This window comes from Salvelinus alpinus, chromosome 9 (assembly GCF_045679555.1).
Source record: "Salvelinus alpinus chromosome 9, SLU_Salpinus.1, whole genome shotgun sequence".
NCBI lineage: Eukaryota > Metazoa > Chordata > Actinopteri > Salmoniformes > Salmonidae > Salvelinus > Salvelinus alpinus.
Genome location: NC_092094.1, coordinates 76721122 through 76737030, shown reverse-complemented (window position 1 = coordinate 76737030; position 15909 = coordinate 76721122).

Below are 15909 nucleotides of genomic sequence, written 5' to 3'. Positions count from 1 at the left end.
TCCAAAACACAAACATTACATATTGCCGTTTACCTCTGCTCATTGGCTATCTACCCAGCTAGATTTCAAGACGATCAGTGGTCATTGGGTTAAAATACAGTCAATCAACGAAACAGCGGCCATATAATTGGTGCACAATGAGGTCGTTGTCTTCCAATCGGTTTCTTTGGGTCAATACGTCCCGCGAAATGACCCATCAAGTTTGGTTGTGTTACAAACAAACAGTTGATTGCAAGGAAACCAAACATGACTGGATAAAGTCAGGTTTAGTCTGTGTATTTACGTCGAATGTTTCGTCGAAAATTGAATGACACGAAATTCAACGAGATAAGCGTTCACAAAATGTTTCGTGTTAGGCTATAAAAATGGATTTAACCGAACAAAAGACCATTCATTGTGTAACAATGAGCCTTGGGATTGCAAACAGAGCAAGATCTTCAAAGGTAAACGATTTATTTCATTGCAATCTGTGATTTTGTTACGCCTGTGCTGGTTGAAAAAGTATTTTGGTATGGGGCTCTGTGCTCAGATAATCGCATCGTATTCTTTCGCAGTAAATCCTTTTTTAAATCTGACAACGCAGTTGGATTAGCAAGATTCTAGGCTTTTGAAGCATGTGAGACACTTGTATTTTCAGGAATGTTTAATATGACTATTTGTGGCGTTCACCGTATGTTGTCGGATTTAAACCCGCATCCGGTATCCGTAGATCAGAGAAGTTAATGAAGGAAACTCCAATTCCCTTTGGAGTTTAACTAAGTCATAGGTCCGCCCCATGAGCACAGACATGGATCTGGCATCATGGGACAGCCCCTTTCTACTGTTACGAATATAACCCCCACCGGGAGGAATTTCCTAGTCAGACCAGCTTACCTCGAATACCGAGACGGCTAAGGTTTGAGTAGAGACCATAAACCTGTTGTAAGGTTGTAATGGTTGTTGAAACTCGGAGACTATCGATACCAACAGAATAAGAGCAAATCTTTGATACTAATTACTAGTCTGCAGCTAGGAATCCTATACCATTGAATGCGAAGGCCGACAACCGCCGAAACATCTATTCTATAAGAACATTTCTGAATGTTACTCTGAAGTAGCCTTTCTAACCAAAGACTCCAGGGACGCAGAGAGAGGGGCGGATGAACTTCCAACAGAGATCACGATGACACACTGAGCGTAAATATATATATTAATTGCAATTACTCCCGAATGAGTGAGCGTTCATGTGCAAAGGACTAACATTTCCATTTTTAGAATTATCATCTTTCGCGCCCTTCTCAGTCCCTTTGTCTACCAAGCCGCGATACCGGTTTAGCCCACTAGGGCACATCCCCTATCATTTCCTTGTAACCATCTTTACTTTGTTGATTGTTTATGCATTTCTGTGATTATTTAGTTAGTTAATAAATAAATAAATGATTGAGACAATTGATAGATTGATGGATGATTCAATGATGGATGAATCATTGTGAAGAATGGGTTCGTGCAGATAACCAACAATTGACGATGTTTGGAATGAGACTAACGTGAGGTAAAGAATAATTAATTAATTTGAAGACTAATTGATCAGATATTAAAATATCTGAAAGTTAAATTAGGAAAATTATAACTTTGTAATCTGAATATTTTCCTTGGTGCCCCGACTTACTAGTTAATTACATTTACGTGATTAGTTAATCACGTAATAATAATTACAGAGGATTGAATTGATAAACTAACAGTCATCAGTTTAATGATGCCAAAGACACGACAGTAGCATTGCCTTTAAATTGTTTAACTTGGGTCAAACGTTTCGGGTGGCCTTCCACAAGCCTATCAGAAGCTTCTAAAGCCATGACATAATTTTCTGGAATTTTCCAAGCTGTTTAAAGGCACAGTCAACTTAGTGTATATAAACTTCTGACCCACTGGAATTGTGCTACAGTGAAATAATTGTGCTATAAGTGAAATAATCTGTCTGTAAACAATTGTTGGAAAAATGACTTGTGTTATGCACAACGTAGATGTCCTAACCGATATGCCAAAACTATAGTTTGTTTAGAAGAAATTTGTGGTGTGGTTAAAAAACTAGTTTTAATGACTCCAACCTAAGTGTATTTTTAACTTCCGACTCAACTGTACATTGTAATTATGACCACTTCCGGCGGACGTCCTCCAACCAATCAAAGCTTTTGCAGTAAGAACTGACATGTTGTCCATCCAATCATAGATGTATGATCAGAGAATGAACCTAGTGTGTTGTATTGGGATTTTGCCACAGAGCATTATGGGGGTTCGATGTGTTTATTTATTTATTCTATTTTATTGAACCTTTATTTAACTAGGAAAGTCCGTTAATTAAGATCAAATTCTTATTTACAATGACGGACTACCAAAAGGCAAAAGGCCTCCTGCGGGGATGGGGGCCTGGGATTAAAAACAAAAAAATAAATACAATATAAATATAGGACAAAACACACATCACAACAAGAGAGACAACACAACACTACATAAAGAGAGACCTAAGACAACAACACAGCAAGGCAGCAACATATGACAACACAGCATGGTAGTAACACAACATAACAACATGGTAGCAACACAATGTAAGTAGCACAAAACATTGTACAAACATTATTGGGCACACTCAAAAGCACAAAGGTCAAGAAGGTAGAGACAACAATACATCACTCAAAGCAGTCAAAGTTGTCAGTAAGAGTGTCCATGATTGAGTCTTTGAATGAAGAGATTGAGATAAAACTGTCCAGTTTGAGTGTTTGTTGCAGCTCGTTCCAGTAGCTAGCTGCAGCGAACTGAAGAGGAGCGACCCACAAATGTGTGTGCTTTGGGGACCTTTTAACAGAATGTAACTGGCAGAACGGGTGTTGTATGTGGATGATGACGGCTGCAGTAGATATCTCAGATAGGGGGGAGTGAGGCCTAAGAGGGTTTTATAAATAAGCATCAACCAGTGGGTCTTGCGACGGATATACAGAGATAACCAGTTTACAGATGAGTATAGAGTGCAGTGATGTGTCCTATAAGGAGCATTGATGGCAAATCTGATGGCCGAATGGTAAATAACATCTAGCCGCTCGAGAGCACACTTACCTGCCGATCTATAAATGATGTCTCTGTAATCTAGCATGGCTAGGATGGTCATCTGAATCAGGGTTAGTTTGGCAGCTGGGTTGAAAGAGGAGCAATTACGATAGAGGAAACCAAGTCTAGATTTAACTTTAGCCTGCAGCTTTGATATGTGCTGAGAGGACAGTGTACCGTCTAGCCACACTCCCAAGTACTTGTATGAGGTGACTACCTCAAGCTCTAAACCCTCAGAGGTGGTAATAACACCTGTGGGAAGAGGGGCATTCTTCTTACCAAACCACATGACCTTTGTTTTGGAGGTGTTCAGAACAAGGTTAAGGGTAGAGAAAGCTTGTTGGACACTAAGAAAGCTTTGTTGTAGAGCATTTAAGACAAACTCCGGGGAGGGGCCAGCTGAGTAGAAGACTGTATTATCTGCATATAAATGGATGATAGAGCTTCTTACTGCCTGAGCTATGTTGTTGATGTAAATTGAGAAGAGCGTGGGGCCTAGGATTGAGCCTTGGGCTACTCCCTTGGTGACAGGCGGTGGCTGAGATAGCAGAATGTCTGACTTGATACACTGCACTCTTTGAGAGAGGTAGTTAGCAAACCAGGCCAAAGACCCCTCAGAGACACCAATACTCCTTAGCCGGCCCACAAGAATGGAATGGTCTACCGTATCAAAAGCTTTGGCCAAGTCAATAAAAATAGCAGCACAATATTGCTTAGAATCAAGGGCAAAGGCGACATCATTGAGGACTTTTAAGGTTGCCGTGACACATCCATAACCTGAGCGGAAACCAGATTGCATATCCGAGAGAATACTATAGACATCAAGAAAGCCAGTCAGTTGTTTACACTTTTGATAAACAGGGCAAAATAGAAATAGGCCTATAACAGTTAGGATCAGCTTGATCTCCCCCTTTAAACAAAGGATGAACTGTGGCTGCCTTCCAAGCAATGGGAACCTCCCCAGAAAGGAGAGACAGGTTAAAAAGGTTGTAGATAGGCGTGGCGATGATAGGGGCAGCAGCCTTAAAGAACAAAGGGTCTAAACCATCTGACCCAGATGTTTTTTTGTGGTCAAGTTTAAGGAGCTCCTTTAGCACCTCAGACTGAGTGACTCTCTCCAGAGAGAAATTTTGTAGCAGGGCAGGGGAAAAAGAGGGAGAAGCATCAGGGATTGTCTTATTAGAAGGGGTGGGAGATGAGGAAATGTTTCACAGGCAAGGAAGCATGGCTGAGTCAAATAGGAATCCTGACTTAATGAAGTGGTGATTAAAGAGCTTAGCCATGTGCTTCTTGTCAGTAACAACCACATCATCAACATTAAGGGACATGGGCAGCTGTGAGGAGGAGGGTTTATTCTCCAGGTCTTTAACCGTTTTCCAGAACTTCTTGGGGTTAGACCCACAGAGAGAGAACTGCTCCTTAAAGTAACTAACTTTGGCCTTCCGGATAGCCTGAGTGCACTTATTTCTCATTTGCCTGAACGATATCCAGTCAGCTGAGCCTTTCCCCAAATGTAATTCTTGAGGTGGAGTAACTCTGCAAGATCACGGTCGAATCAGGGGCTTTAATTCTCATTTTCTTTATGGGGGCGTGTTTGTTAACATTACCACTGAAAATATCAGAAAAGAATGTCCTCACCTTTTCATCCTTCTTTAATGAAACTGATCTCAAGTAGAGGTCGGACCCTCGCTTTTAATTTGCACCTTTTGAGCCCTCTCATTCCCTTTCCCCTTACTATTGTACTATAAATGTCTTTATTAAATGCTTTAGGTTCAAATAATTAGTCTTTCATGATTTTTGAAACACACTTTGTGGTCTCCGTGCGTTCCGCGCCTATACCGTGTCCCCCATCCTCCTCAATTTTTCAAGTCACCAGCCTCCACTGATATACACATCTTTTTAAAATACATTTTCCTTATTATTCCCCGCAAACCCTCCAACCCCTACCCTAATTGGAGTAAACTAATAAACAATAACACTTAGCCTTCTACTTCCAGCTTATAGAGTTCAATTCGTAAGTTAAAAATACACTTAGGTTGGAGTCATTAAAACTCATTTTTCAACCACTCCACAAATTTCTTGTTAACAAACTATAGTTTTGGCAAGTCGGTTAGGACATCTACTTTGTGCATGAGACAAGTAATTTTTCCAACAATTGTTTACAGACAGATTATTTCACTTATAATTCACTGTATCACAATTCCAGTGGGTCAGAAGTTAACGTACACTAAGTTATTGACTGTGCCTTTAAACAGCTTGGAAAATTCCAGAAAATGATGTCATGGCTTTAGAAGCTTCTGATAGGCTAATTGACATCATTTGAGTCAATTGGAGGTGTACCTGTGGATGTATTTCAAGGCCTACTTTTACTGCCTCTTTGCTTGACATTGTCAAGACCCGGTGCGAGAAACAGTCACTAATAATCGGCAGAACCCAGAAGATGAGGCAGACACAGCAGTACTAGAGATGGTGGTTTAATTAAAGAACAAAATCTTCAGGCAAAGAAACTAAATCCACAATGTCCAAAAATAAAGCCAAGAGGCACAAAATGGAAATCCTCCAAAATACAAAAGAAACTCCACAAAGTGGTAAAAAACAGCAGGGAAAAACAAACCTCAAAAGACTACTCAAATAATACACAAGAACTAAACCAGAGAACCTCTGGAAAATCCAACAAGAGAAATATCTATACAAAACAAGGCTTGGGCTGGGGCTGGGTGCTAACTTACAAACACTAAGCAAGGAACTGAGGAACACACAGGGTTTAAATACTAACAAGGGAATGACCTACAGGTGCAAACAATAATAAGAGCAAGAAAAACAAAAGGTACAAAAAAGGTGCAATGGGGACATCTAGTGACCAAAACCCGAACAGTCTTGGCCAAAACCTGACAGAATCCCCCTCCTAGGAACGGCTCCTGACGTTCCTACCAGCCTTCTCAGGGTGGAGGGTCCTGAACTGACGAATGAGGTCAGGGTCCAGTATGTCCTTGGCAGGAACCCAGGAGCGCTCCTCGGGACCGTAGCCTTCCCAGTCCACCAGATACTGCCAGGACCGCTGCACCCGGCGGGAATCCAGTATCCGGTGGACGGTATAAGCCGACTGGCCACCGATGACACGGGGCGGAGGGGGAGGTCTGCCTGCCGGGATAAGGGGAGAAAAAACAACAGGTTTTAATAAAGAAATGTGAAATGTTGGATTGATCTTAAGGGATCTGGGTAAGTGCAGGCGAAAAGTAACGGGATTGACTCTCCTGGCAATCTTAAAGGGACCAATGAACCTCTGGGACAGCTTGCGAGACTCCACCTGTAGTGGTAAGTTCTTGGTTGAGAGCCATACTCTCTGGCCGGGGTACAGGGTAGGACCGGGACGGCGACGTCTGTTGGCTTGTCGTTGGTACTGCTGAGAGGAACGCAGAAGATTAAGACGTGCCTTCTTCCACGTAAGCCGACAGCGTCTGATGAACCTCGAGGCTGAAGGCACTCTGACTTCTGCCTCCTGGTCCGGGAACAATAGAGGCGCATAGCCAAACTGACACTCATGCGGGGATATACCAGTGGAGGAGGAGCACAAGGTGTTGTGCGCGTACTCGGCCCAAACAATGAAGGATGACCATGTGGACGGGTTGTTGGAAACCATGCATCTGAGGGTGGTTTCCAGCTCCTGATTCATCCTCTCAGTTTGGCCATTGGACTCCGGATGGTACCCTGAAGATAAACTGGCCGTGGCCCCTATGAGTTGGCAGAAGGCCTTCCAAAACCTTGAGGCGAACTGGGGACCTCTGTCGGAAACCATATCTTGCGGAATCCCAAAGACTCGGAACACATGGTTAATCACCAACTCAGCTGTTTCCTTGGCAGAAGGTAATTTGGTCAAGGGAACAAACCTGGCCGCCTTAGAAAACCTGTCGATGATGACTAGGATCGTAGTATTACCATGGGACGGAGGAAGGCCAGTAATAAAGTCCAACGAGATATGGGACCAGGGTCGGTGGGGAATAGATAGAGGGTGAAGGAGTCCTTGAGGGCGGAGGTGAGAGGATTTGCCCTGGCAGCACACGGAACAGGCCTTGACGAAAGTGGCAACGTCTTCTTTTATGGTGGGCCACCAGAACTTACGCTGGATGAACTCCAAGGTGCGACCTACGCCCGGGTGACAGGTGAGGCGAGAGGAGTGCCCCCACAGAAGGACTTGGGACCTTGCTGCCTTGGGAACAAACAACCGATTAGCAGGACCTCCTCCAGGGCCCGGTTCGATGGCTTGAGCTTGTTTCACGGTATCCTCCACTTGCCACGAGATCGGAGCCACGATCTTAGCGGCCGGAAGGACAGTCATGTCAGTATCTTCTCGAATGGCAGGAGAGTAGATTCGTGACAAGGCGTCCGGTTTGAGATTCTTCGACCCGGGTCTATAGGTGAGGATAAACTGAAATCGGCTGAAGAAAAGAGACCATCGAGCTTGTCTGGAGTTCAACCGCTTCGCCTGCTGGATATACTCCAGATTTTTGTGGTCCGTAAGCACTTGAAACGGTTGAGAAGCCCCCTCGAGCCAGTGTCTCCATTCCTTCAATGCCATCTTAACTGCTAGGAGTTCACGATCCCCCACATCGTAATTCCTCTCGGCCGGGGTAAGCCGGTGAGAGAAGAAGGCGCAAGGATGAAGCTTCTTGTCTTCACCCCTCTGAGACAGGACAGCTCCAACCCCAACCTCTGATGCGTCTACCTCCACCACAAAAGGTTCATCCGCCGTTGGTAGTGTCAGGATGGGAGCAGAGAGGATGCGCTGCTTGAGTCCTTGGAAGGCCGTCTCAGCTTCTCTTCCCCACAGAAACCTTGTGTTGCCACCCTTGGTTACCGCTGAGAGAGGGGCTGCCACCGAGCTGAAGTTCTTGATGAACTTGCGGTAAAAGTTGGTGAAGCCCAGGAAACGCTGAACTTCCTTAACGGACTTGGGGGTGGGCCAATCCGCTACCGCCCCTACCTTCTTGGGGTCCATCTGGACTCGACCGGGTTCCACTATAAATCCCAGGAATTGTACTCGAGAGGAATGGAATTCACACTTTTCCGGCTTAACGTACAAATGGCTGTCTAGGAGGCGTTTGAGCACTTGTCTGACATGCTTAGTGTGTTCTTGAAGGGAGCTCGAAAAGATGAGGATGTCATCCAAGTAAACAAACACAAAGATGTTAAGCATATCCCTAAGCACATCGTTTATGAGCGCTTGGAACACAGCCGGAGCGTTGGTCAGGCCGAAGGGCATCACCGAGTATTCGTAGTGACCAGTAGGCGTGTTGAAAGCGGTCTTCCACTCGTCCCCGGGTTTGATCCGCACAAGATGGTATGCGTTCCGCAGGTCAAGCTTAGTGAAGACAACTGCTTCCTGAAGCAGCTCAAAGGCTGTGGCCATAAGGGGTAGCGGGTAGCGGTTACGGACGGTTATGGCATTGAGTCCCCGGTAGTCGATGCAAGGTCGTAATCCACCGTCTTTCTTGGCCACAAAGAAAAACCCTGCCCCCGCCTGCGAGGTAGATGGACGCATGAGGCCTGCTGCCAGAGCGTCCTTGATGTAGGTATCCATAGAAGCTCGTTCGGGAGGAGAAAGGGAAAAGATCCGACCCCTGGGAGGGCAGGTCCCCGGCAACAGGTCGATGGTGCAATCGTAAGGTCTATGGGGTGGTAGTTTGGTGGCCCTCTGTTTGCTAAATACCAGTTTGAGGTCATGGTAACACTCGGGAACTCGGGACAGGTCGATGGATTCTAGAGACTCGGAAGGAGAACTCTGGGAACTCGGGAAGATACAAGTGGCTTGGCACGTAGGACCCCACTGCTTGATAGTGCCCACAGACCAGTCGATGTGAGGGTTATGGCTGTGAAGCCAGGGATAACCAAGGACGAGAGGGAACTCGGAACAGGAGATCAGATGAAAGTTCATCACTTCCTGGTGTTGGGAAACTGAAAGTCGCAAGGGGGTAGTGGCACGAGTGACAAGTCCAGATCCCAAAGGGCTTCTATCCAACGTAGTAACCCTTATGGGGTCACTTAGAGGTTCAGAAGGAACGCCATTCTCCTTCGCCCAGACCCCATCCATGAAGTTACCTGCGGCTCCAGAGTCTACCAAGGCTTGAAGAGGAAACTCGTGGTCGTCCCAGGAAAGAGTAACTGGAATGAGCAGGCGGGAGTTGGATGGATGGGAGGAGGTTATGTTTCCCGTTACAGTCCTCCCAGGCCTGCACGGGAGAGTGCGTTTCCCTGGAGCCCGGGACACGTGGAGCGGAAATGGCCCGGTTTGCCGCAATATAGACAGCATCGCTCCCTCGTCCGGCGGTCTCTGTCAGCCTGGGAGATGCGTCCAACCTGCATGGGTTCTGGTGGAGCCAGCGAGGATAAAGGTGGAGACTCGGAGCTGGAACCGATAGGAGCTAGGGTGAGCGGTCTACGGTTGAGTTCTCTCTCTCTCAGACGCTGGTCTATGCGTGAAGCCAACTTGATAAGGGACTCGAGGTTGTCCGGTGGTTCCCGAGTGGCCAGTTCATCTTGGATGGTGTCAGAAAGACCCTTCAAAAAACACACTGAGCGCCTCGTCGTTCCAGCCACTTGCTGCTGCCACAGTGCGGAACTGGATGGCATAGTCCGTCACGCTGCGCCGACCTTGGCGGAGAGTCAGGAGCTGTTTGGCTGAGTCAGGGCCGTTGGTAGGACCTTGAAACACTCGCTTGAATTCTTCAGCAAAGGTAGAGTAGCTGGCACAGCAGGGACTTTGGGCATCCCACACAGCAGTAGCCCAGGCTAGGGCTTTTTCCGACAGCAGGGTGATGATATATGCTATCTTGGACCGGTCGGTGGGAAACGACGATGGTTGCAGCTCAAAAGAGAGAGAACATTGGGTGAAAAACCCCTTACAAACACTCGGATCCCCTGAGAACCGTTGGGGAGGCGGCAGACGAGGTTCAGCCAGGGGGTTAACTGCCAGGGGCACTTGAATCGGATGAACTGGAGCAGAAGCGGTTGCCGGGGAAAGTCGATCCGAAATCTGCTTTATGGAAGTCAGCATCTCTGACAGAAGTTGAGAATGTCTAGCCATTAAGGCCTCTTGCTGAACCAGAGCAGCTTCGTGGCGTTGGACAGTCCCCTCGTGGTGGGACAGCATGGAAAAAAGATCCTGGGTACTGGCTGCCTCTGGGTTCATTATAATGGCTCAGTGTTTCTGTCAAGACCCGGTGCGAGAAACAGTCACTAATAATCGGCAGAACCCAGAAGATGAGGCAGACACAGCAGTACTAGAGATGGTGGTTTAATTAAAGAACAAAATCTTCAGGCAAAGAAACTAAATCCACAATGTCCAAAAATAAAGCCAAGAGGCACAAAATGGAAATCCTCCAAAATACAAAAGAAACTCCACAAAGTGGTAAAAAACAGCAGGGAAAAACAAACCTCAAAAGACTACTCAAATAATACACAAGAACTAAACCAGAGAACCTCTGGAAAATCCAACAAGAGAAATATCTATACAAAACAAGGCTTGGGCTGGGGCTGGGTGCTAACTTACAAACACTGAGCAAGGAACTGAGGAACACACAGGGTTTAAATACTAACAAGGGAATGACCTACAGGTGCAAACAATAATAAGAGCAAGAAAAACAAAGGTACAAAAAAGGTGCAATGGGGACATCTAGTGACCAAAACCCGAACAGTCTTGGCCAAAACCTGACAGACATCATGGGAAAATCAAAAGAAATCAGCCAAGACCTCAGAAAATAAATTGTAGACCTCCACAAGTCTGGTTCATCCTTGGGAGAAATTTCCAAACGCCTGAAGGTACCATGTTCATCTGTACTTCAACGTACTTTGGTGCGAAAAGTGCAAATCAATCCCAGAACAACAGCAAAGGACCTTGTGAAGATGCTGGAGGAAACAGGTACAAAAGTATCTATATCCGCAGTAAAACAAGTCCTATATCGGCAAAACCTGAAAGGTCACTCAGCAAGGAAGAAGCCATTGCTCCAAAACCGCCATAAAAAGCCAGACTACGGTTTGCGACTGCACATGGGGACAAAAATCGTACTTTTCGGAGAAATGTCCTCTGGTCTGTTGAAACAAAAATAGAACTGTTTGGCGGCAGTTCTAATGTATGGGGCGGCAGGGAGGTTAGTGGTTGGATTAGTAACTGAAAGGTTGCAAGATCGTATCCCCGAGCTGACAAGGTAAAAATCTGTTGTTCTGCCACTGAACAAGGCAGTTAACCCACTGTTCCTAGGCCATCATTGAAAATAAAAATGTGTTCTTAACTGACTTGCCTAGTTAAATAAAGATAAAATAATGACCATTGTTATGTTTGGAAGATAAAGGGGGAGGCTTGCAAGCCGAAGAACACCATCCCAACCGTGAAGCACGGGGTGGCAGCATCATGTTGTGGGGGTGCTTTGCTGCGGGAGGGACTGGTGCACTTCACAAAATATATGGCATCATGAGAAGGGACAATTATGTGGATATATTGAAGCAACATCTCAAGACATCAGTCAGGAAGTTAAAGCTTGGTCGCAAATGGGTCTTCCAAATGGACAATGACCCCAAGCATACTTCCAAAGTTGTGGCAAAATGGCTTAAGGACAACAAAGTCAAGGTATTGTAGCGGCCACCACAAAGCCCTGACCTCAATCCTATAGAAAATTGTGAAATACCGAATTTAAATATATTTGGCTAAGGTGTCTGTAATCTTCCGACTTCAACTGTATATACTATAGACATTTTACGGACACAATCTATTTTACAATAGTTATATTTTGTTTGTTTTTAGTCCTGGCCTTCCTTTATTTCTCAAGTCCATCCAGTTTGATTTCTATTTGCCATATATTTGTAACTGTGCTATTTCACAAAAGTTCTGAACCTATATAGATTTTTACAGACCCCATATGTTATTAATTTGTTATCTTGTTGTTATTCGTCTCACCCTTCAGCTCCATTCAACCCCTCCCATCTCTCTCTTAACACCATACTTATTGGATTTCTATTTGCCATATATGTTTCAACTGTGCTGTGATGCTTCACAAAAGTTCTGAACCTTTCTATTCTCATAGTTTCTACAGATTGCAAATTAAAGATACACGTTTTTGCTAAAATAATTATTATGTTATTGATCGATTGACTATGACTTTTCACATCACCCAGTATTGGTATCTGCAGCATTAGCTGTAGGTAAATGTTGCAATTCTTCAGCCATTCCTGGACCTGTGACCGAAAACGAGGTACATATGGACAGCACCAAAATAAATGATCTAATGACTCTGCCTCCTCGCAGAAAAATCTGCAGAGCTGGGAAGGTTGTATCCCCATATATATAACATTCTATTGGTTGCAAGAATTGTCTATAATAATTTAAATAGAAAAATAGGTTGTTTTGAATCCGGTGTCGTTTTGCGTGTCAATTCATAAACTATGTGCCATGGAATCGGTACATTGAAAATCTCTTCCCAACTATTTTGAAATTTATATGGCACAGCTGTCGATTCTTTGGTCCTTAAATGAAACTGGTATATATTTGTATTTATCACCATTTTCATTAACCAATTTTGGTCTTTAATGCAGGGCCGACAGACAAGTTCCTTACTTTTCCCCCTTCCACTTGCCTCTTCCATTTTTGTGTTAATGCTGCAATTAGTTGCAATTAATACCCAATTAATTTTGGTAGAGTTCAGTACAGTACACAGTAGAGCACACTAGATTTGAGTACACTATAATGTACTGTATTGTACTCTACAGTACAGTACTGAACTATTCTCTACTTTACTGTACTCTACCGTACTAAACTCTACGATACTGTACTGTACTGTACTGAACTATACTCTACTAAACGCTACGGTACTGTACTGTACTGAACTATACTCTACTCTACTCTATTGTGCTGTACTTTGATGTCCAAAGTTGTGAAACAGAGAAGTCTATGACTGGTTAAAATTTGGTCCGTTCCGGACCAACCAAATTTACTATTGTTTGGGGGCAGAGCTCATTAATATAATAATACCCAAATATGCAAAGGAGGATATTGCATATTTCTACCTTTGTGTACCTATTTAGGATACATCACCATGAAGAGAATGACATTAATATCCATAATTATGCATTTCTGTGAAGCACAGATCAGAAACCCATGATGAAATTTCATTAGCGCAATTTTGTTGCCGTGTGTAATTCCACTTCACTTACTGTAATTCAATAACCAAAATAGATATTTTCAAAGTCAAGTTGTGGTGTCATAGCTGACACCCCATTCGTTCAGCAGACATCTTTGAATCTTAATTCGGAGCAGATATTTAACAGAGTTTTTGGAAACGTGGACACATACTTAAGAAGATTTTACTGAAATTCTCTTACCAAACTTTACATCTGCAAAGTAAATGTTTTTTTTTGTATATGTTCTTTGTAAATGATTTAAAGTAGTCATTGTGCATAGGGTTGTATGGTTTGTTGAACTTTGAAATCAATGTTTTTTGTTTGGCATTCATTTTAAAGTGAAACATCCGAGTCAGCGCAATTCCGTTACCATGGAATTGCCCTTGTGTGCATTGTATAAACATTCAAACATTCTGTTAAAATGTTAAAGGCAATGCAGCCACTTTTTATTTAAATATTAAATCATTTCTGAGTAACAATTAAGTATCTTACTGTAATAGCTTTCCATTAAAATGGTCAGAAACTAAACAAAGATAGCTTTTCAGCAAAAACAAGTGGTCTGAGTGAGAGGCATAATTGGAGGGGACTAATGGGAGGGACATGTAACCTGAAAACTAGGTGCCAGTGAGCGAGTTCGTTTTGCATGGCCTTCTGCCCCGGGTGGCTGCCGAATTTCACTTTATGACCAATCGAAGGGTCTAAAATGTGCAAGCCCCGCCGACACAGGGCACCGGGTGATACAAAACAAACTCGTCCATTGGCAGACACACATCTCCAACTCAATCATCAAGTTTGCAGACGACACAACAGTGGTAGCAACGACGAGACAGCCTACAGGGAGGAGGTGAGGACCCCGGTGGAGTGGTGCCATAAAAATAATCTCTCGCTCAACGTCAACAAAACAAAGCAGCTGATTGTGGACTTTCATGAGACAGCTGAGAGAGCATGACCACATCTACATCAACGGGACTGAAGTGGAGAGGATGAAAAGCTTCAAGTTCCTCTGCAGCCTGAAATGGTCCATCCCCACAGAGAGTGCGGTGAAGAAGGCGCAACAGTGCAACAGCGCCTCTTCAATCTCAAGAGGCTGAAGAAATTCGGATTGGTCCCTAAGACCCTCACAAACTTCTACAGTGAGCATCTTGCCGGGCTGTATCACCGCCTGGTATGGCAATCACACCGTCCACAACCGCAGGGCTCTCCAGAGGGTGGTGCGGTCAGCCAAACACATCACAGGGGTCACACTGCCTGCCCTCCAGGACATCTACAGCACCCGGTTTCACAATAGTCACCACTAGCCGGCCTCCGCCCAGTAACCCTGCCCTGAACTTAGTCACTGTTACTAGCCGGCTATCACCCTTGCACTTTAGAGACTGCTGCCCTTTGTACATAGTAATTGAACACTGGTCACCTTAATAATGTTTACATACTGTTTGACCCACTTCATATGTATATACTGTATTCTAGTCAAGGCTTATCCTATATAACTACTGCTGTATACACCTTTTCTATTCATATACTGTCCATAATGTCTATACACACCATCATATACAGATACACTGAGTGTACAAACATTAGGAACACCTTCCTAATATTGAGTTGCACACCCTTTTTTCCTCAGAACAGCCTCAATTCATTGGGGCATGGCCTCTACTACATGTCGAAAGCATTCCACAAGGATACTGGCCCATCTTGACTCCAATGCTTCTCACAGTTGTGTCAAGTTGGCTGGATGTCCTTTGGGTGGTAGACACACGGGAAACTGTTGAGCTTGAAAAACCCAGCAGCGTTGCAGTTCTTGACACACTCAAACTGGTGCACCTGGCACCTACTACCATACCCTGTTCCAAGGCACTTAAATCTTTTGCCTTGCCCATTCACCCTCTGAATGGCACATATACTTAATCCATGTCTCAACTGTCTCAAGGCTTAAAGATCTTTCTTTAACCTGTCTCCTCCCCTTCATCTACAATTATTGAAGTGGATTTAACAAGTGACATAAGGGATAATAGCTTTCACCTGGATTCACCTGGTCAGTCTATGTCATGGAAAGAGCAGGTGTTCATAATGTTTTGTACACTCAGTGTTCATTTATATTCCGGACTGACATAGCTTGTTCTGATATCTCTTAATTCCTTTCTTTAAATGTTTTCTTGTTAGGTATTACTGCACTGTTGGAGCTAGAAACATAAGCATTTCGCTGCACCTGCGATAACATCTGCAAAATATGTGTACGCGACCAATAACATGTAATTTGATTTGATGAGATGTTTGGAACTCTCTTTGTTATTGGTCTATTAACTTATACTGCCTGGTGATGTCACAAGGCAAGCCAAAACTCCATGCATGCAAAATCAACTGATTCGAAGGTCATGTGTAAATTCTATTTTCAACCAGCAACTATCAGGAAATAACAGTGATCAAATTTTTTCACACTTTTACAATGTTTAGTTTAATCAGCTGCTGTGCAATGATACAAAACACAGGAAAAACATCATTCTGACTGCACTAGGCCTTAGCAAAGCTGCATGGATTTGTCAGTGGATCCAAACTCAAGGTCCTTAGTTCATGATTGAACTAGTTTTGCAATTTGAATATTGAATGTGTGCCCAGATCACACTAGATCACACCATCTGTCCCGGTTCCTGGATGGATGTGGAC